Below are 23,133 nucleotides of genomic sequence, written 5' to 3'. Positions count from 1 at the left end.
GGCCTGGGTTGAGGAGTGCTGGTCCTTGATCCCTCTGAGTTGAGGAGTGCTGGTCCTCGATTCCAGGCTGGTTTGGGAAATGCTGGTCTCGATTCCCAGCTGGGTGTGGGAGTGCTATTCCTTGACTGTAGGCTGACTGGAGAAATGGCAGGCTCTTTGGTCTTCTGGCCTGATGGCTGAACCTTGCGTGTTGGGGAAGGCCTGGGGCTGTTCAAGTCTGAGCCGCAGAAGGGTCTGACTTTGATGGTGTGCCCCTTTCCCTGGGGTTTTGTGGAGCTGAGGATCAGGTATGTGGCCATCAGTCTGTCTTCACTCCTGCATGTCATTGAATCCTCGATGTCTCCTGCTCGAATCCCATTTTCATCATCCTCTTGGTCACCCAGGGGTCCATGTTCTCACAGTGTGGCTCAGGGTACGGCCTGACTTCTTCCTTTTAGCCCTTCATCAGGTTTTCCAGCGTGGCTCTGTCACAGGGGTTGATGGTCCTTAACCTCTGTAAGATCATGAGGCACTCGTAGGAAATGTAAGAGGGCACATAAATGTGCCCTCTCAGAACCCGCTGCTGGAGCATCAAGAAACATCTTCCCATGAACGGCTTGGACCCAGTGGTCATCTCATAGAGCAGCACTCCCAGGCTCCACACGTCGATTCTGGGGCAGTCACAGTTTTTACCCAGGAAGAGCTTTGGGGCAACATGAAAGGTTGTCACAGTCCAGGCACGGCTATGGCCATTGAATTCCTCCTTGAGGCCAAAGCCTATGCTGTTCACATCAGTTCTGAATCCAGAAGCACGTTCTCTGGTTTCAGGCTCCCATGCATGACACGCTGCTGGTGGCAGGATTGCACGACGGGTACCAGCTGCCAGAACATGCCTTGGGCCGCGTTCTCTGGCAGGTGGCTGTGGTGTTTCAGATTATGGTGTATGTCCACTCTGTGCACAAACTCTATAATGAGGAACAGTCTTTGCTTCGTTTCAATGACCTCAAATAACTTCACAATGTTTGAGTGCTTCAACACCCTCAGGCAGTGAAATTCTAAATGTCTGCAGGAGCCCTGCTGGTGCATGGCTTTGACAGCCACCTCTGTCTCAGTGAGAATGTGTGGGGCCAACGTCACCTTGCCAGAGCTGCCCTGACAAATGCTATTCAGAAGCTTGTCATGGCTGATAGTGGGCTCCTTGTCATTAGAGATAGCTGCAAGTTCATGCGACGTGGTGATCTGCTAACTACAATTACAGATACTACTATCGATGTTAAGTACGCTAACAAACAGTACTAACTATGCTAAGTATGTTGACTAGTAGTAACATGCTAACTAGACTTACTAACGATGCTAACAAGTAATAGTAAACAATGCCAACTCTACTAAATATACTAATGATGCTAATTATACTAACTAAAAAAACTTCTAAAGAAAAAAACGAGGAAAAAAAATAAAAAAATAAAAAAGAGAGAAAAATGAGACAAGAACAAGGCAAAAAATTGAGAAAAGAAAAGGAAAAAAGAACCTGAGAAAAGAGGACAAAGGAAAATAAGAAAATGGAAAGTTATAAAGAAAAAAGAGTGCAAAGACAAGAGAAAAATTTAGTCTGACAAGTCTCCACAAATCAGCTTCCTGGACTATAAAGTACAAAAACCTCAGTCCAGACAGGACCTTATATAGGATTTTTTGTAATTCCATCACAGTGGTGCCTTATGAGGTCAGAGCTAGACAGGAACAATCATGGTTGGGCATAAATCACATGATTTTTTCACTTATTGGTGTCAAGACCCCTTTATTCTGGGAAAAAAAAGGATCTTAAAGAGCTTTTTGTTTATATGGAATGTTAAAAACTGATATTTACTTAAAAAAAAGTGTCTAGGCTTTTGTAGAATTCATTGAGTATTACTTTTTAAAAACTTACCTGTAATTTTATTTTGATTTTCTATTCATAAATAAAATGTGTGCAGATTTCCCACTAAATAAGGCCGCACATTAAAAAAAGATACATATTTAACACTAAGGTATATAATACAGCACGAAACATAAATGCATACAAATTAGATTATTTATGTACTTCAGTTAAATTGATTAACATTTAGTTGATCAACAAATAACAGACTAAATCTGAAATAATTCATCTTAGTTTGACAGTTCCCAGGAAAAATATTTCCTAAAAACAATATTTGAGATATAAGGGAATGCACACAATAATATATCCATTCTTGTCGTTCATTCAGAGGTATTACATGAGGACAAACCATTGTAGACTTTGGTGCCACTTCTACTGCAAATATGTTGAATCCTCTGTTACTTATGCAGTTTCTACTTAGTTCATTGTTGATATGAATAATCACTTTATTATCTGTCTTGTTTTCAATAACTGAAGTTACCCAGGTGTCACACTTAGAGATATGTACAATGATATTGTTATAGCCACCCATTACTTTGGCATCACCTTTGTGAAGGACAGATGTTCGAATGGCCTCTCAAGTTGCCCACCGCCCGCCTCCATCTGGACAGCTTTAAGTCTTGGCTTGCATTTGTCTGCTTAGATATCGATGACAAATGGGCAAGCCTCTGTCAGTTCCAGAGCTTTGTTGTAGCTCATCGAGTGCAGAGTGACCCAAAGGTCACGAGGATCTCCTTCTTGATCAGTGGCTTCCATTAGGTTCAGATCCATAAAGCCCTGTCTTGTTAGTTCATTCTTCTTGGTATCAAAATTCTCTCTGCAGACAGCCCAAGCATCTTGATCACATTCCTCACCACTTGTTCTCAATTCAAAAAAATTATATTCTTCGAGGCTAAGAAGACCGTTTCCATCTAAGCCAATTACATCAGCTATATCTGATACATGTGACCTAAATTCCTTTGTAAGAAATGATTCCCCTGTTTCATCTTGATACACAAGCTGGGCTTCTTCTGTTATTGGTTTTCTTTCTTTCCTCAGCCTACAGCCAGTTGTGGAATGAATTAACCAATAAATTCCAGGCCCTAGTTCCGTAGTGCACCCAGGAACTCCTCTATTTCATAGTTCAGTAAAATACGTGAGCTGTAGAATTGCTTGGCTTTCATTTTCCTTAAGCATATACAAAGCAGTATCAACTGATAACCACAGGGATGGTTTTCCTTCCACTGGACTCAGGTTTAAGGGCTTCAGGTTAATTATTAGATAAACCATGGATCTCTGAGCTATTTGTATCCTCTATTGATGACTAATGGTTTCATCATCTTCTTCTAAGAAAAAGCCACCTTTTGATTGTACACATTTGCATTCCTTTATTGAGTGTGGCTCAGTTAACTTTGAGTTTTGGTTACTATCAGCCCCACAATAGTAATTGTAGCCCCACAATCACAATGGAAATTGTGAAAGAAACAGACGTTTTGAACTTTCTGGTTGTTGCCAGTAAAGAACTCCTGGTATCACCTTTATTTGAGAATGTTTCCTGATCAGTTTTTCTTATGATTCCAGGCGATGGTTTTGGTACTGGTGATGAGTCCCTTTCAGGGGACTGTGATGTGTTTTCAAAACTGTTGACGCTCCAGTTTACTGTCAACCTCCAGTTTTTCAGGAGTACTTTTGAGACATTCCTCATTGGTTGTCATATATAACTTACAAAACTTGGTGTAGTCAAATTTGCTATGAGCATTGACATCAGCCAAATTTGTTATGGCATTTACTGCTTCTCGAGTCATCTTCTCACCTCCCTTTGTTAGATGTTTCTAAAGGTCAGTGTGTAAAATATAGCCATCATCATTGACATCCAATTGCTCAAATGATTTTAGCAGTTCTGCTTTTGAAATTGGTTTTTCCTTTCTGAAAATTATACAAAAAACATCAAAATTCAGTTTGGCAGTTTGAGGAGTCCAATACTTATTAACAGTCTTTTGGGATGGATTTCTTCCTGCATGCTGAAGAGCTAAATAAAATTGATCTTTAGAACTAATGTTTTCTAAGCTGCTTAAGTAGGCAGCTCTACAATTCTTATAAAATACCTCCTCTTCAGTTAGTGGAAATTTCTTTGTTCGAGGACTCTGAAAGTGTTGATTTCTGACTGGAGAAAGCTGCATCCGGGGCTGATGGCCATTCTAATTCCAGCTTACAAATGAGGAAGGGAAGCCAGTTCTCTGCACGGATTCCACAATCAGCTCACTGTATCCAGGCAGACCTCATCCTTTCTTTAATTACCCTACTATGTCACTCTTGACTTGGGAGATAGACTCCAAATGTTTGATGACAGACAGTAGTCTTGGTTGCTGACAGATAGTCTTTTCTATTTGATTCACAAATAATTTAGAGATAGTCCAGAGATACTTTTGAGGATGTGAATATGTTTTTATTCTTTGATATTAACAGCAGATGCTCTCTTGAGCAAATACCTGTTAAGGGCTTCTCTAGATTAACTTATACTCTCCATCACCCGTGTAGAATGTGTCCTGATGCCCAAAGTTTGTGAGTACATTTTTCATATGCCTGCTTTCGTTGGTTGAGTTGTATCCTTGCTGAGAGTCAGATCTATTTGCTCTAAAAGTATAGCTGTTTATACTAGCTATAACTATAGTAGAAATGTAGGATACTTATATAACTATAGTTGTAATAGACATTATGTCATTTAATTACAATTATGTAAATTTACCTAATCTAAGTGTCAGAAGCAAGAGGGTTATTGTTTCTGGGAAGATTAAGTTGACTCCTTCAGAAAGATATGCTAGAGAGCTGCTAACAAATGGCTTTCAAATTAGCTTTAGGCATGACCGGTGTAAAAGATTGGAAAGATTGTGCACTCATATAACTTCAGACATACTGTTAAGTTTCGGTGCTGTTTTTAAAGAAACTGCAACAGATGCACCATAAGTCTATGGATGGAGTAGAATCCAACCTCCCGACTCACACCCAGGAAAAGGCCTAGTCTTCAGTTAACAGATCAGCAAATGAATGTACATTTAAATGTTTATGGTGAAATAAAATATTCAAGGTATATCATTTTTACAATTACCCACTTGAACTTATTTTTTTGATTATTTGACCAGCTACTGGTCCTGGTGGCCTTGAATAATATTACTTCTTGTGTATTTCCAACCTTTCTTCTAAAATGCTGTATTTTCCTCCTAATAAAACGGGAGCAAAAATCACTCATCTTGCTTCAATTATTATTATTATTTTACTTTCTACTGGGGAGTTTGAGAAGACTTTGGTTTTCCAACAACTACCTTGTAGTACCCCCAAGTAGATCTCATCTTTATTATAGCATAGGGATCTGCGTGTTTTTCTCCCTCTAGATATAACTGTCTTTAGAAGGTCCTTGCCTCTCATGGAAGCCATTTATTATACCAGGATGTGCACGGCCTGAGTGAAATTCATGTAGAAGAGCACGTTAGCCTGTACTACCAAACACGTTAAGGTGGTCGACAGTGGGCAGACGTTGCAAATTAAAATGCTGGGCCTGCGAGCTGTCATTAAATTCAGTTTGCAAAGTAGAGCCCAGGATATAATAAGAGAAAAATTAGGATAGGCTAGCAGAACCAGAGTACAGGTTCAAAACAGTAAAAAGGGAAATTGAAGAGAGAGGTAGTGGAGAAGAGAGGAGTCTGAGTCCTGAGGAGATGAAGTTCTCCATTGCAATTGGATAAGAATCTACATTCTTTACCATGGCCTTATAATCTGCTGGGCTCTCCTCTCCAACAGTTGATATTTACTATTAATAAGAGGTTCTTGACAAGGCTTGCATAGACTTCAAAACAGGGAGTAAGAATGAGCCATGATGCCCCTGAAACTGTGTAAGTCTTTGGTTTGTGCACATTTGTGAATTTTTAAAAGGTGGGGATAATTGCCTTTATTATATTCTTAAGATGTCCCAAATACAAAAAGGGGTAAGAATCTGATTTGGCAAATTTTTCTTTTTCTTTTTTTTTTTTAGGTATTAAAACATCTTTTTGGAGAAATGACAAAATATATTGGACACTTAACAATTTGTCCTACTCCTTTCTGAGGTCATTTTTTAAACCAAGTTACCATATTAAATACTATATACTAAGTATGTATAATTTTTATTAATCAATGATACCTCAACAAAGCTAGGGAAAAAGAGAGAAAACACTGCTCTTAGTTTGAAGTTGGGAAGATATGAGTAAGTTTCTTGGAGTTAACTTGATGGCAATTATGTTTATTTAAGGAGGCAATTCTAGATTTGGAAGAGGAGCAGAAAGAGTAGAGGTGGGATTTTGTAAAGACTGTGATCGAAAGTTGGAATTCTGAAACTAGACTGCTAGGATTAAATCCTTGTCACTGTCCCTTCCTGACCAGCTATCAAACGGGTTCCCCCAACCCATTTCCTCTTCTTCGTGGGCATATAAGTAAACTAGATAAATGTGGCCCCATAACTGAGGTCTAGCCAATAAACTATATGGCAGAAGTGACATGCACCCTTCCTGAACACGTCTCATGTTCTGACTTTCCAGGTTCTTTTCCCATATGCCAGTTCATGAAGACAAGCATTAAATGGTAGGCAGAATAATGGCCCTGTCAAACATGTCCATGTTCTAATCTCCAGAACCTATGAGTAAGTATGTTAGGTTACATGGCAAATGTTGCAGATGGAATTAGGTGGCTAATCAGCTGACCTTAAAACAGGGACATTATGCTGGATTATTCTAGTAGGTCCAATGTAATTACTGGGTCCTTAGAAGCAGAAGAGGGAGGCAGAAGAGAGAGAACTAGAGAGATGGCAGCATGTAAAGGACTTGGCCTAATGTTGTTAGCTCTGAAGATGTGAGGGGGCCATAAGCCAAGGAAAGAATGTGGTTTCTAAAAACTGTGAAGAGCAAAGAAACAGATTCTCCCTTAGAGCCTAGAAAGGAATGCAGACCTGTCATCACCTTGATCATAGCTCAGGGAGACCAGTGTCTGGTACCTGATCTACAGATCTTGGTAATGGATTTATATTGTTTTAAGCCACTAAATCCATGGTAAATTGTTATAGCAGTAATTGGAAAGTAAAACACATTACAGTCTTAAAAGCCATGTATTGAAGTCAGAGACATCAGATGGAAGGAGTCTGGATCCTTGTATCAGCTCTCGGAAGAGAGTTCCAAACAATCAAAACACTTGCTTTGGACTTTACGTGAACAAGAAATGAACTTCTATTGTTTGAGCCTTTATACTTTTTGTAATTAGTTTTTTTTTTTAATAGTGGCCAGTGTTACTTTGATTAAAACACTTTGGCAAATCACATAGCCCCTTATTTCCTTAGATTCGTCATCTGTAAAACATGTTACAGTATTACTGGGAGGTTGGCCTGACTCATCTCAAATTTATCTTCAAGTTAGAGATCCAGCCTGGTATGTAGGTATTCTGTTTTATAGAATTTCTTCCTGATTGTTACAAAGATTAAATGAGTTAATATATTTAAATCACTTAGAATGAATACTAACACATATTGAGTCCTATTAAAATATTATTATTATCGAGGGATGTGAAAAAAAAAACTAAGGTGGAATTTTTGAAAGCCAATGAATCAACTTGGGATAGCAATAGTTATAGCATATTCAAAATTCTACAAAAACACTTAGACATGTGGGGGAAATGATGCGTCTTTACTGTTTGTAATTGATCTAATCTTGCTTTTAGTTTAGGAGAATGAAGAGTACTGATACTTTTGATCATAAAATATAGGGAGTTTACACTATATTGGGCTCTACATAGAACTGCACATTCTAGACTGTCCCACTTTTCCCTCCACTTTCTTTTATTCTTTTTCTTCTTCTATATGGTAATGACTTCCTTCTTCCTTTTTTGGAACTTTCGAATATACTAAATTTTTGGATCATGTGAGCAATTTTCTCTCTTATGGATGACTTGTTCATAGAAATATATAGAAGCAAAAATCATTAAAATCTCAACACTAAGGGATTTCTAAGTAAGGTTGGGTAGAAATTATTATCAATGGGAAGTATAAGAAATGCATTGCAAAGACGCGGTGGAGATTTTATAACTCACTTCATCTTCCTTAGTTACTATAGCAACAGTCTGAAAAATAAGTGAAAGACTCACGAAGCATGATCATCAAAACTCCTTCTCAGCTGCCTGTCCTCCCAAAGGCATTAAATGAATCCATTGTCCCCAAAGCACAGCTTCGTTACTGCCACTGAGCAAGTGATTACTCTGCAAAATAAAGTGAAAAATACACAAAGAGTGAAAATGAATTAATATGTCTTATTTTTCTAGGCTTCAGCACTTTCCATAGAAAAGAAATTTTAAATTTTATGATGGTGTTTCCATGCCTTAGAAGTCAACAACTTCCAACTTTTGGTGAAATGAGCCATTTTAGGGAATTATTTACATACAATAGTTATGTAAATTTGAACATCTATAAAAATTAGTTTTTCTACATATGAACATGGAGGGCTATAGATTAGAAATGCTAGTAAAGTATCTGGTTGTTGGTGTATTATTTTTTTCTACCTTTTCTTAGATATTTCTGTGCTGTTTTGTAGTAATATTGAGGAAAGTTAACACTATCCAGGTGTCACATTCCAGGATATTTCAAGTCACTATCTTTTTTTTTAAATGGTGAATGCATTATTATTATTATTATTATTATTATTATTATTATTAAAGTTTATTGGGGTGACAATGGTTAGTAAAGTTACATAGATTTCAGGTGTACAATTCTGTAATACATCATCTATATACCACATTGTGTGTTCACCACCCAGAGTCAGTTCTCCTTCCATCACCATATATTTGATCCCCCTTACCCTCATCTCCCTCCCCCCACCCCCCTTACCCTCTGGTAACCACTAAATTATTGTCTGTGTCTATGAGTTTTTGTTTCTTTGTTTGTTTGTATTGTTCCTTTGTTGCTTTCAGTTTTATATCCCCCATATCCATGAAATCATATAGTTCTCGACTTTTTTGATTTATAAAATGACTCCACTCGTAGCCTACAAAAAGCAGAAACCCAGGGTCTCTTGCAAGAGTCCTGGGAGTTTTGAAAGTGTTACTTTTTCTTTCTCGCCTCCGGCCATGCTTTTTCTTTTCCCGAAGTCTTACCTATTGTGGGCGTTTCTTCCTTGGCACCATCTAGCATTGACCATCACCAGACAGAGTCTTTTGTCATCCAAAAGATCACACACACACTAGACTCTGGAGTGGTTTTTAATAAAAGTCAAGGCTAAGGTGGGTGATCTATGACACAGGGTATTATGCTATGTTACACAGGGTATACACAGGGTATTATGTATTATGTTAAAACTGAATAACAGATGCCTCCTTAATGAAGTCCCTTGGCCATCTTCCCTGAGTATCTCACTAGGTGGAGCCTCAGTTTCTGGCCGTCTTGCTGGGCTCCCCTTTTTTTCTTCTCCTGCCCTCCAATCGCCTCATATCTCTCTTTCAAGCTATTGGAAGAAACTCCAAATTCTCCTTATTGTAGTGTGTCACACAATTTTACTTATTTTATTTTATTTTATTGCTCATTTTTACCTTTCCTCTTCAAACCCCAAACAGCAATTCATGGTTTTGTTTAAATTAAAAGCCATTTATCTTAGAGATAAATAATGCCACTTGGAATTCCTCTAGTCATGTGCGGCTTTGAGAGACTGTTTAGTTCTCTCCCACAGAGAATTTAGGATAGAAATTTATATTCTTACAAAATAGCTAATTTTACATGAATCGGTCGGTGTGTTTTGATAATCCTGTCTTACGAGATGCATTTTAGTAATACATTATCTTCTCAGTTTTACAGACGAGGAAGTTGAGGGACACGAAGGTTGTCATTTATCTAAAATCACAAAGCTAGCAGTGGCAGAACCAGACTTTGGTGGCAGGTCTTTGGAATTCTATGCCAGGATATTTTACAATCCACCAATTGATACTGATATGCACTAATAAGAAGGCTGAATATAGAAACCCTGAGGTAATACTTGGAAATTGTAGATTCATTATAGAATTTGAGATGTTGGCTTCAACTAAGGAAATTTTACCGTAAGTTCAGAGAAGAGCCACGTAACTGTTGGATACTGGAAGCTGTGGGGACTAGAAGATATAATCAGATTAATAGTCTGCTAAGCTATAATTTCACTTCTGACAGTGGCTGTAAGGCACATTTTGTGAAGGACATGTTTGTGTTCTGTGACATTAACTTCAAAAGGTTATGGTTGTAGCTGGAAAAAAAAGTCAGTTTCCTTTGTTCTATTTGTGGAATCATTCGCAAATTTAAACTCCAAAGGACCTACTTTTTGTCTTTTTTTTTTGAGGGGGAGGGTCTGCAGTATCTTTGGATTTCATACATGAAACTGTATAAAGTAATATTTTTTATATCTCCTAAAAATACCTTTAAAAATTTAATGATGCAATAAAAATATCCTACCATTGAGGCATTGTAGATTATGAAGTACAAACTAAACACGTAAGTATTGGGTCAAAATTTACACGCTACAGTCAAGCAAGAAATAATTCTGTCTACTTATGACTGATCTCACCTTGCTCAGCAATCTCAATTTATACTGAAGCTGAGGAGGGAGTGTCCAGCAGTGGAATTAAACATGCTAATGAAAGGTAACCCAGTTCTTTTTCCACTTGCTACAGTTTCTTTCAGATTAATTCAGTATATTTGAGGAAATAGGCAGTTCAGAGATTACTTCCCTGCCAGGTAAGTTTCTTCCCTGTCTTTTTCCTCATCCTTCTCAGGATGGCTTCCGGGTGCAGGGAGAGGATAGGTGTCCTCATGGCCTTCGTGGGAATGAGTATTATATTCCAGTGGCACTGTCTCGTCCTGCTTGTCTCTGTACATAGATAGGTTTCACTGTTGAGGTGGCTGTGTTTTGTGTTCTATTCTCAGGGCAATTCATGATGATTGTTCTGGAGATTAACACCAGTGCCCACCTCAGATCTGAGGAACTCTCCAGAGCCATGTAGGTCTGACCATGACTCCCAGGTTGGCTGATCTTCACTACATCATCCAACTGGTGGCTCACTTTACCCTGTTGGGGGATACTTCTCCATGGGTCTCTGGCATTTCTGCATGTCTTGTGAGCAAGACGCTGATAGCCCTTTGTTTTGGACTATCATATAAGTGTATTTGTGCACTGAACAGCCTCAGAAGATAGAGCAGTGAGCAGGCCTTCCATTTGACTTTCCATTTGGAAAGAGCTGGCTTCTTTAGCTGTGTGCTGTTGTCATTAGGTGTTCTTTGTGTTGCTCTGTAGAACTGGGGCTTGGAGAACCAGCATGAGAAATACTGAAATTCAGGTTACTACCATTACTGTGACTTGGAAATTGTCCTTCAGTTCTGTCCCAGAAGTCTGGCTTTCCTCCAGTATCTATGAAACAGTGGGAATCTAATTTACTAGCTTCCAAGTAAGATCAAATCTGAGACCCTTCTCAGTTCTTACCACACCCTCATGGAGGTATATTAACACACCAAGCACAAAGCCAGGACCTTCAACTTATTTTTTTAGTTGAACATGGGGAGAGCCATTAGGGATGATCACGATCCTTTCTACACCATTCACAGGCAGTGAGGAGCTGGAGACTGCTGTTTCAAGTTCTCTCCCTGCCTGAAGATGCCACACCATCATTTCCACTCCACCCTGAGTGACTTCCCTGGGTTGGCACGGGATCCCATGGGGACAGTCTCATCTGATGATCCAATGGGAAGAGGAGCTTCTTGCTCACTCATTAGTCTTGACTTTTGATTCATAAAAGGAAGGTTTTGTCATTCAGAAACCCATTTTTCCTTTCAACAAACTCTTTTCTTTTTCAAGACTGTGGTGGGACTTTGTGCCTCAGGAGGCTATGTTGTAGTCAACAGCTGTACCTGTCTTGTTTTATGTGCATTCTTGCTCAAAAGATCCCAGTTGCCCTCCAGGCTGTGTGTGACCCTGGCTGGATAGAGGAAAAGAATCATTTTGGGGTGTTTCAAAAATATTATTCCTGTAGCACATATGTATATTTGCCAAGACAGATAACAAATAAGCACCTACAATCTTCCTTAATATGTCTTGGTGCACGGGAGGGAATAACAATAAATCAGTTCCAAAATACACAATCACAAACCTTTGAGGATATAATGATTTTAATCAGTGACATAGATTAGTTACATATTAGTTAACGAACTCAGAAAACCCATGAATTCAGCAGTATTTAAAATAAATGTTGCTAATCCTTTTCTTTAAAACAAAAACAACCAAGCAAAATAAAACAATCCCGGGACTAGAATTGTCAATATTTCCTCAGAAAAGAAAATCCTTGAGGGTGAGCTTTTATATTTCTTGACATAAAGGTTAGCTTTAAGAGGAAGCAGGTTTAAACTATCATGTGACAGCAGCATACATCCAGGGGGTTAGTTGCAAAGAAACTTGAAGTCAGAGAGTGTCTCTCAGGGTGCTCTCAGCATTTTGAGTGTGTAACACAAGGAGGGACAGAAGAAGTCAGGGAAAAACTTTTCAGTAGTTTGGACATTCTAGCCTGATAAAAGGAGCTTGCAGACTTTTCTACTTGGAAATATCTATTTCTATTTGTGTTTATGTCTGTGTTTATATTATTCACTAGACTGATACTTGAATAATTTAAAAATTTACCTTGATGTTGGAGAATAATTTTCATTTGCGTGAAGAGAAATGGATAGGTTAGCAATCAGTTATTTTAACACAATGAAGTTTTCCTTTCTAAATGTACTATAATGTTACCTTAATAATTATCTAAATTAATAATGATTATCATTATAATTTTCTTAGAGTATTATTTTCAGTAACGGTAAAGTCAAGCAAGTGTATAAATGAGAGGGTTGAGCTAATCTCATAGTTTGCCTCCAGCTCTGACAAGCTATGGATCAATGGCACTGCCAGACAGAGACAGTATTTCATAACCTCCCTGTTGGGTGAAATTAGTTTTAAGTGTCATTAGTAATTAATTTCATTGAGGACTTGGTGCCCATATGTTTAGAATTTTGTCCAAATGTTTGAACTAAAAACAAAATGCCTGTGGAATTTTTTCTTATTATGTAGATACTATTAAATGCATTTTGAAATAGTGTATTGATCTGAAATATAGATGGTTGTAAATATCTATGATTTACTTACAGTGCACCTTTCGTCTGAAGAATAGGACTACTGATTGATTCATCTATTATTCACATTTGCGGAGCACCTAAGCCAAGTGTCACATCGGGGAATTTTTTTCTTGATCGTTTACCTCACTTCTTGGCCTTTCTCTGTCTTTCTATTTCCCACTTTCTGAAGCTTGGGATTTGCTTGAGTTTTCTGGGTCCACAGGATTTCCCACTGTATTAGTCTCCCTGGGCTGCCTTAACAAGACACAACAAAGTGGATTAAAAACCAGACCTTTATTTTCTCACAGTTCTAGAGGTTGGAGATCCAAGATCAAGGTGCTACAGGGTTAGTTACTAGTGAGACCTCTTTTTGGCTTGCAGATGGCCCTTTTCCCCCTGTGTTTCACATAACCTTTCCTTACGTCCCCCTTTCCAGGGAAGGACGGAGGGAGGGAAGATAGGAGGGAGGGAGAGAGAAAGCATGAGCACATGCTCTAGCATCTCTTCCTCTTCTTATAAGGACACCATTCTGATAAGATTAGGTCCTGCTCTTATGACCTCATTTAATCCTAATTAACCCCCAAAAGGCCCTATCTCCAAATAGGGCTTCAACATATGAATTTGGGGGGACTCATTTCAGTCCACAGCACCCATTACCATGCCTTGCTTATGCTCTAAACTTTCTTGTCTTTGGCTTTCACCCCTCCGCGAAATACACCTGCCGTCACTCTTAGGAATCTTCTTTGCTCATCAAGTGAGCGGGTTTTCAGTAACTATTGACGGGTCAAGACATTAACTATAACCTATGACAATATATATATTTGTATTTAAAAAGGAAATTTCTGCAAATGCTACCTTACTCCAAGTTAAGGAAGCTAAGTATTGCTACAAGTAGCAATTTTGGCAACTCCTCAGTGGAACAATAAAGGCTTTCAGTACCACACCATGTATTTCATTCCATTAGAACCTTGCTTTTGCCATAGCGACAGCTCTAGACTTCTGGCATGTCAGTTTTCTCATGTCAAAAAGGCCAATTAAATCAGGATATCTCCAATTAATCAGGCCTTACTGAATAGTGTACAGCACCTTGGTTATTCTAATGCGCTATCAGGAAATAAGCAGTCAAAAGTGATTTCAAGATGGCTGAATCAAAGGACAAAGCATTAATATACACTTTCAAAGCCATGTGAGGGAAGACTTTTCTTGACCTGTGTAAAGAGAGCTTAAACAGTTGCTACTATCAAAATAAGGACTGTTTGCCACTAAAGGATTCACTAAAATGGAGAACCTTGAGGATTTTTTGGGCACAGGCATCAAAATATTCTTTGAACTTTTCTTCTAGCAACTGCTTTGCAGAGAATGTGTTTGAAATGATAACATCTTGGGTTCTTTCATACAGTGCTAAACCCTACTAATCCTCTGATTAGGTTTCTTAAAAAATAAAACAATTGGCTTTCAGCTCTGTCTGTGGATTTATTCAAAATGTAGCTTTGCCTTTGGAAGGGTGTTTTTTAAGCTCATACATTTGAACCCCCCAATTTTTCAAAAGGACTCCCTTTTACCTCAGAATCCGGAAACACATTCATAGTCGGAGAATCTCTCTTTTTGTTCAATTCACAACTTGCCTAGAGGGTAACAATACCTATGATTCCAGACAAACACAACTTATTTCTCACAAACAAAGCCAACTAGAAACATCTTATTTGGAAGGAAAACATGGTGGCTGTTGTTTGCTGGCATCCAGAGAGATCTATTTGTACACCCTGTGTTTCTGTCCTTTGTAAGCATATTGTGGTCTCCTGTCATCCTAATCGTTGTCCCAGAAGGCCTACAGTTATTTTGCGAATTTCATGAACAAAATGAAAACAGACTAGTCTTGGATGAATGGGCAATTTCAGCGTAAGAGATGTGTTGTCAGGCATTCAGCAAGAGCGTTGATGACTAAGCTAACGTCACTGGGAAGACGTTAGGCAGACAATATTTGCCTCGTGGCTTGGAGGGATGGATTGTGCTGAGGCTAAAGGAAAGCAAGGGAAGGTTTAGCATACACCCAGGAATGCATGTTGTTTTATACCACATCAGTAGGGGGCCATCCTGGTTGCTTTAGAAAATTTACTTTAATCATCACAAGAATATATCCAATTTAAGTCCATATGTTTAATACCAAAACAGCTCAGGTTAACATTTTCTATGAAAACTTTTTTGTCTGTGATTCTAAGATAATATATTAGTATTAGGAATATTCACCAGTTCTTTCTGCACCAACAGGTCACTCCTTGCTAATTTTATAGGTCATAAGAATAAAGAGAAGTTTTAGGAATGAAAAGCTCTTACGCTACCTTGAAAGCTGCAGACTCCTACCATTGCTCTGAAAGGATTTCATGGTCGGGCAAGAGAAAAGAACCTGCCTGTTTTGTCCAGTGTCTACCTAGCTGGGGCCTGCCTGAGGGAGGCTTTGGCTCTGACAATGTACATCTACCTGGTTTCTTTCTGTGTTCATTTTAGTCCTGGCCCAATGGTTTCATTGGCTGCTATCTATAAGTACATTAATATAGAAATGTACACTGGTGCAGGGCACTCTGTCTGGAAAGTTTAACAACACAAACAAACACAGAAATGAAAACCTGACTTCCAACCTCAAGCTGAGGCACGGGGGGAAATTTGTTTGCATATCCTGACCTGTTCTGACACACCGTTCTGTTCTTTTTCCGTGGAAACTCGATGGCAGATATGTGCAGAGCTCATTAATTTCTTGCAGTTCAACTCAAATCTTTTCCAAAATTTCCCAGAACCATTAATCTTAAGCTTATCATGACTGTGATAGATACTTCAGGTAGTAGGCTTCAACTGCTTTTGTCAAAATATGCATTTTTATTATAACAGCAGGAAAATAAATTATCATGTTTGTTAGATACTTTGCGCAGTCTGATTTTTTTTTCCAGAGGTACCATTATATCATTCCTGTTAAGAACAAGTGGGCTTATTCCATTTATGTCTAAATAACATCATTATCTAGGCCCTTGAGTGTATAGGGTACATCAGTTAGAATGCTCTTGGCTGTAAGTAAAGAATATCGGACTAAAATTGACTTAAACTATGTAGGTTGATTATTTTCTCACATAACAAGAAGTCCAGAGGGGAGTATTTTTAGTGTGTTTTTGGCATTTAATAATGTTATCCAGGACCCAATTTCCTTCAATCTGTAAGCTCTTGCCATCCTCAATATGTCAGTGATAGCTATGCTGATGGACACAAGAAGATTGCAGCAGCTCCCAGCATTGTCTTCAAAGCCAGAAAAATGCACAAAGTGAAAAGGGGCAGGGAGGGGAGCTGCATCAAAGAGGGCTCATACATGTCTCATTTCTTCACAGCGGAAAATCTTTTGCGAAGGACTAGTCTCATCACTTTTCTTTCTGTTTATTGATCATAATAGGACCATATTCCATCTCTCTCTGAGTAAAAGCTAGGGAAATGAGTATCTGGTATATTAACCTACCTCTGGAGTCTGGTCCTTCTGTGGACAAAAGATTGAGAGGATGGAAGAAAGATTGAGAGGATAGCTGCAGGAGAGTAAGCCTGGTGCTCAGGTCAGGTTATACCACTCTCTGTGTGCTATTCCTCCTCATTGTGCCATGTTCCCTAATGAAATCCGTGCCCACCATCTGGAGGAAAGAAGGTCACGTCTTGAAAAAAGTTTTGAGTCACTTTATACAGGTAAAGAAAGACCATCTGGATAAAACTCTTATTCTTTGTTGTGTTCAGTCATCTTAGAGAAGAAATTTAGTTTTTTAGGTCTCTTAAAATGCTTTAGGATTTGTCATTGTTGATTAATTACCACTTTCTTCCTGGAAGCCAAGTGGGGAGAGTTTTTTTTGGCAACATGTTCTTTTGTTTTTTTTCCTCCTGATTTCTTTTGCTGTTTCTTCATAAAAATTCTCAGCCTTTTCTTTCCTGTCTGTCCTTAAAATATTAGTATTCTCTGGGGTTCATTGAGTTCTTGACATACTTCTTATGCTACTCATCTTCCCCATGCAATCTCATCTGGTCTCTTGACAGCAGTCAGAGGCTAAACGAATGGATGACTTCTAAATCTTGATCTCCAGCTTGTATTTCTTTATTGAGCTCCAGATCCATATTCTTACTTGGTGAGCATTTTTTTTTAAAGATTTTATTGGGGAAGGGAAACAGGACTTTATTGGGGAACAGTGTGTACTCCCAGGCCTTTTTTCCAAGTCAAGTTGCTGTCCTTTCACTCTTAGTTGTGGAGGGTGCCATTCAGCTTCAAGTTGATGTCCTTTCAGTCTTAGCTGTGGAGGGCGCAGCTCAGCTCCAGTTTCAGTTGCCGTTGCTAGTTGCAGGGGGTGCAGCGCACCATCCCTTGCGGGAGTCCAAGGGCAACCTTGTGGTTGAGAGGACGCACTCTAACCAACTGAGCCATCCGGGAGGCAGCTCAGCTCAAGGTGCCGTGTTCAATCTTAGTTGCAGGCTGGCACTGCCCACCATCCCTTGCGGGACTCGAAGAATTGAACTGGCAACCTTGTGGTTGAGAGCCCACTGGCCCATGTGGGAATCGAACAGGCAGCCCTCGGACTTAGGAGCACGGAGCTCCAACTGCCTGAGCCACCGGGCTGGCCCTCGATGAGCATTTTTATTGGTTGTCTCATTGATTCTTCAAACTCAGATGTTCCAAACTGAATTAATCTCTCCTCCTGCTCGCATGGATGCATGCCCCAGTTTGCTCGTTCCCTTTGTTCTTATATCTTCAGATCTACCCAGTTGTTGTTGCTCTCATCTTTCACATCTAGTCCATCCCCCAGTCCTGACTATGCCTCCTAGATATTTCTATGAAGAGCTTTCTGCATTCAAAATGGGGTAATTACTAGGTGTTAGCACAGTACCCAGAAGTACCTAGAAGAAAATCACTAATACTCTCAGTTCTTTTTTTTTAATTAAAAAAATTTTTTTAGAACATTGGTTTATTTAATACTCTCAATTCTTTTAAAAAAAATTTATTAGTTTCAAGTGTACAAGACAAGGTAATACTTAGACGTTCATCATTTATATCCCTCCAACTGTGTACCCCCGCCCCCCATCCACTATCCCTCCGACCTCGCACTGAGCCATCACATTATATATATAAAATTATAGTTGGCATTCATTATTGTTTAGCTTCTGGTGTACAGTGCTCTCAATTCTTGACAATGCTTTATAAAAGGGAAGAAGTTCACCTCCATCCTAATTTTACTTCTTTAATATTTTGAAGTATGGAAGTACAGTAGGTTGTATAGTTTCCCTCTTTTGTCCTTTTAAAGCATTTCTGTTTAAACATGTCTCCAGAAGTTCTCTTCTCTTGCCAGTGCATTCAATGACAGTGCATTCTCTTGACATTTCATCCCATAATGGCTACTCCGTGGTTTAAATCATTTTAAACTATCAGGAAAATTACACTAACAAATTTTCTTGACATTCAGTATCAAGCGGCAGTAGATACTTAAATGAAAATAGCCTAAATTATATTAAAAAAAATTCTATATACACAATCAAGTGGCAAACATAGATTTAAAGATGATTATCAGACCACTGCTTTCAAATAATTATATGGAAATGTGTATATTGAATATGACACAATAAAAAATCAGTGGATGGATATTCACAAGTGAAAAAATGGATGCAGAGACCTTTTCTAAACACAGAAAATTGAGCCATTTCTATTAACTTTTTTGTATAGGTAATAGCTATAATTTCTTTAGAATCTTATCATGCATATTGACCTAAGCTAACAGAGCAGGTACAGTTCTTTGTATACGGGGGACTGATCTGGTTTTAAAAAACACCACGTGAATGGATAGTGTGAAATTATAAAGAACACGCATTCAGGAGCTTGATTTCCTGGACCCAAATTCCAATATTGTGACTTCCTAGCTGTGGGAGTCTGGGCAAGTGACTCAATCTTTCTGCACGCTAGTTTCCTCTTATGTAGATTGGGGATAATAATAGTACTTACTTGAGTGAAGTAACATGAGGATTCAAGGAGTCAAATTTGTAAAGTGCTTAGAATTGTACCTGGCACTGTGTAAGTGGCTAGCTACAAGAAGTGGGAAGGCAGCCATCATTATCAAGGGCATCTAATGCTCACTGAACACATTCAAGATGCCAGCACTGTGAACCAACTTTGTATGTATTACATCATTTAATCCTAAAATACCTCTTTAAAGTAGGTATTTTTTAAACTTGAATTTGACAGATGAGGAAACTGAGGCTTAGTGGTTAAATGATTTGTCCCAGCTTAGAAAATGGCCATCCTGAAATCTCATCCACTATCCGACTGTAATAGGACTCTGAGGAACTTGCATAAGAAAATAGTCCATTTCAATACCTGAAATTTAAAGTGTTTTATTTTGAAAAATAAATCCAGGTTATCATAAAAATGATTTCTGGTGCAAGACAATTTTACAACTCATGGTAAGATATTTATTTGTACTCAAGCATATTTCTTCTGTTGTCACCTGCCCTGATTTATTAAACCCTCAATATGACAAAAATGTACATGTAAAATTTTAATTATAAAGTACCTTTTCACTTTGCAACTTGCACAACACGATTTTCTGAGTCCAATAAAAAGGAATAAAAGGGCTTTTTGTTAGGTGACTACCACTGAAGTGACCTTTAACACATACTACTGTATGATAGGTGGGAGAGTAATTATTTTTGAATTTAAGATAACAGAGAAACAGTGAAAGAAACATAAAATGTAGCCTCTTAGATAAGTATTGTACTAAATACCAGGGGTGCTAAAAAAATGTATACACATGGCTTGTATTCATCTTTTGTTATCAGTATATATTGAGTATTACAATTTTAATACAGTTTTTTCCTTTCTTAAAACGTGTATACATTTTTTGGCACCCTCTGTATATCTTTACCATTTGTTTCATATTTGAGTATTTTAATGGATAAATATGTCTCTAATTGGAACTAACAATTCCACATGACAAGCACTGTTGAGGGGTTAGTCTTGCCCTCATCCTTTGTAGGTCGTGTGCATAACTTCAGTGACTTATGCTTATTCTTACATGTATATATCCCATCACATGTGAGGGCCTGCATGTGGGGTCCTGTGCTGTGTGGGCTGAGGGGAGCATGGTGAATGCCATAGACCACCTCGGTTCTTGCTAATACAGAACTCACAGTGTAATGAGGAAGAACAAATTAAATGAGTAAAATAATACCTGTTCAGTATAAATCATTGACTTTTCAGTTCATGATAACTTCACACTTCACAGTTTCCCTGGAGAATGTGTGAATACTTAACTTTTTCACTTAAGGAGTCTCCTTGAGTTATTTTTTCGAATTCCTATCTTAAAGGCAATCTTAAATCTTTCTCTGAAGAAAAACAACACCTATATTACACCACGAAGCCGTAATTTTTGCAGCCTCCCTTCTAGAGCTGAGGTCTTGCAAGGGTACCCTATTCCATAATGACACTGACTTGTTTTGTTTTCAAATCTCATTTTTGATAGCCATTGTATGCTTTTGCAATTCCTCAGCAGCACTCCATTTCTTTTTAAGAACTTGATTTTTTCACTTTTTTAATATTTATATTCAGACAGCATCACCCTGCTCACAAGTTTTGTCCTCCCTTATGGCCCTATTGTGCGTAGCTGTTTTCCACTCGAGCCAAGCTGTGGCTCCAGGGAATGGTAGTACTTTTAGGAGCAACTCACTCTCTTTTGCTGTGATTGCACCCAGGGCATCTCTAGCATGCTTTCTTCTTAGTGAGGAGGAAGAGGACTTAGCTGAGTGGTGACAACAGGTGGAAAGGGAAAACGGAAGCAGGTAGCCATGTAAACTTCTTGGAGGGGGTGGGATGGAGAGTTTGCCAGCCAGCAGCAGTGCCCATGAAGCTGTGAGGATAACCAAGTCCTATTTCCTGGATGTGAAGCAGACTCAGAAATGCCATGGAGCGATTTCTCTTACATTATTTATCAGATTACTTGTGGTGCCTGTGTGTGCTGGTTGCAATAAGCTCCCTTTATTCCTCTTCCTCCAAGCCAGAAGTATCACTGAGGGTGACCAGGGAGCACTTTGGAAGTGATAGTGAATCACGAGAACACCAGCAGAAGCTGCTGAGCTCTAAGGCACACTTGCAGAGAGGTTAAGTGCCAAGACATATCAAATAATATTACAACTACATATTGTAATGTGAAAAACAGCACAATGTTCACCAAATGTAATCATATACATGCCTTGCAAAATGAAGGATTCTTGGTAAGTGTTGATGAGACAACACTCAGATCAAAGAACTTGAGTTTGTGTAATTTTCAGGCACGCGTTTACATGCCAGACCATTTCCCGAAGGCAGATTGTCATAAAAAGAAACATTCAATACAGGTATCTACATAGTAATTGCCCTACACATATATATACGTCTAATACTTTTTTTACACATACATTCACATGTACTTATAAACACAAGTATTTAAATAATACTCATAAATATTCCCAGTATAATTTTTTTTCAAGAAATTCCTACTAGGCTCTCATAGAACACCTGTTTTTAATGAAACACACCGTGAAATGGGCAATTATGTTGATGCTGTTTTCTTGTCTTTAAGATATTAGCTTACTTTGTAGTTGAATGAAAATTACATTTTTGGATGTGATTTTGGAAAATTAACTTGGTGTACAGCGTCCTGAGTTCCAGGCATGGCTCTGCCAGAAGTCAACAATGGTCTTCTGTGGGTCATGTTAATGAACTTAACTTCCTTCCCCACCCACTCTCCTCCCTGCTGTAAATTTCCTGGGCAGTGTTCCCTGCTCACAGAAGGAGTCCCGGGCTGTTTTACACAAAGACAACTTACTGATTAGACCTGATGTGGCCTCCTGACCTGATATGGACCGTAATGGGTTGGTTTACCCCTTATATGTTATCTCACATAGAAGAGATAAGGTGTTCATCAACCCATCAGCTCCCTCCCAGTTTTAATAAAGTAAATTGGAATTACAGAAAAGTTTTCCATTGGCAGTAGATAAGAAAGCAGCCAGCATGCAACCTTATATGTTATGAGGTTTACTGGGAGTAAAATTTTCCTGGCTTCCTTTTAGGAATATCATCTTTGAATTCCATTTTTTAACATACATTAAATTGTTCCTATTTTTCTACTGTCTTTTGAATCCTTTTTATACCCTTTCTCAATATCCATATGCTTATAGTAGATATTTTGTATGTTGAGATTATTTTAAAGAAGGCAACTTGCACATTCAGTATAAAATTATTGGGTAAAAAAGCAACCATAAAACTGGAAATCCTTTTAGTTGTCCACCTCTTTCATTAGAAAATGAGAATCAGTACTTTGTAAATGTGCATTGTCATCACTCTTTTGTAGTTTTCTAACAAACTACCACAGCTTGGGTGGCTTAAACAACTGAAGTTGATTTTCTCACAGTTCTGGAGGCTGGGAGTCCCTCAGTAAGATCCAGCAGGGTCATTTTCTGATGAGGGCTCTCTTTCTCGCTTGCAGATGCCTACCTTCTGACTTTGTCCTCACGTGGAGGAGGAAAGGAAAGAAAGTGTGGGGGGGAGAGAGATGGAGATCTTCCTCTTCTGATAAGGCTACACTCTTATCAGACTAGGGCCCCACTCTTACAACCTCATTTAACCTTACTTACCTTCTGAAGACCCCATCTCCTGATACAGTCACATCGTGAAGTAGGGTGGATGGGTTAGGGCTTCAACACATGACTGTGGGGGACGGGGACACAATTCAGTCCATGCCATCCACTAACTTTTCCTCTTGATTCAAAAACATTTAAAAAAGTTATTTTTTAGACCTATTTTTGGAGTAATTGCCACCTAAAAGAAATTGAGAACATTCATCAACCACTTACTTTCCATTGACCCTTAAAAAGGCCTATCTGCTATTATGTAATTCCCTTGAGGGAGGCAAGGGAGAGAGAAAAATAATAAAAATATCAAGTATGGATTTTTAATTTTTTTTTGACAGGACTTTATTGGGGGAACAGTGTGTTCTTCCAGGCCTTTTTTTCCAAGTCAAGTTTGTTGTCCTTTCAATCTTAGTTGTGGAGGGTGCCGTTCATCTTC

General features: G+C 38.6%; 1 pseudogene across 1 annotated transcript; it reads right to left on the bottom strand.

Annotated features, from left to right (window-relative positions):
- Positions 1–433: 433 nt before the first annotated feature.
- LOC308509747 (EF-hand calcium-binding domain-containing protein 7-like) lies at positions 434–22,716 on the bottom strand (annotated as a pseudogene). Its single transcript has 3 exons — positions 22,701–22,716; positions 2,076–4,107; positions 434–898 (listed from the first exon to the last, which is right to left on the bottom strand). The product of its transcript is annotated as an EF-hand calcium-binding domain-containing protein 7-like (transcript).
- Positions 22,717–23,133: the final 417 nt, after the last annotated feature.

This window comes from Rhinolophus hipposideros (assembly GCF_964194185.1).
Source record: "Rhinolophus hipposideros genome assembly, chromosome: 17".
Classification (NCBI taxonomy): domain Eukaryota; kingdom Metazoa; phylum Chordata; class Mammalia; order Chiroptera; family Rhinolophidae; genus Rhinolophus; species Rhinolophus hipposideros.
The sequence above is the reverse complement of the archived record's forward strand: the minus strand, read 5'-3'. Positions and strand labels throughout refer to the sequence as shown.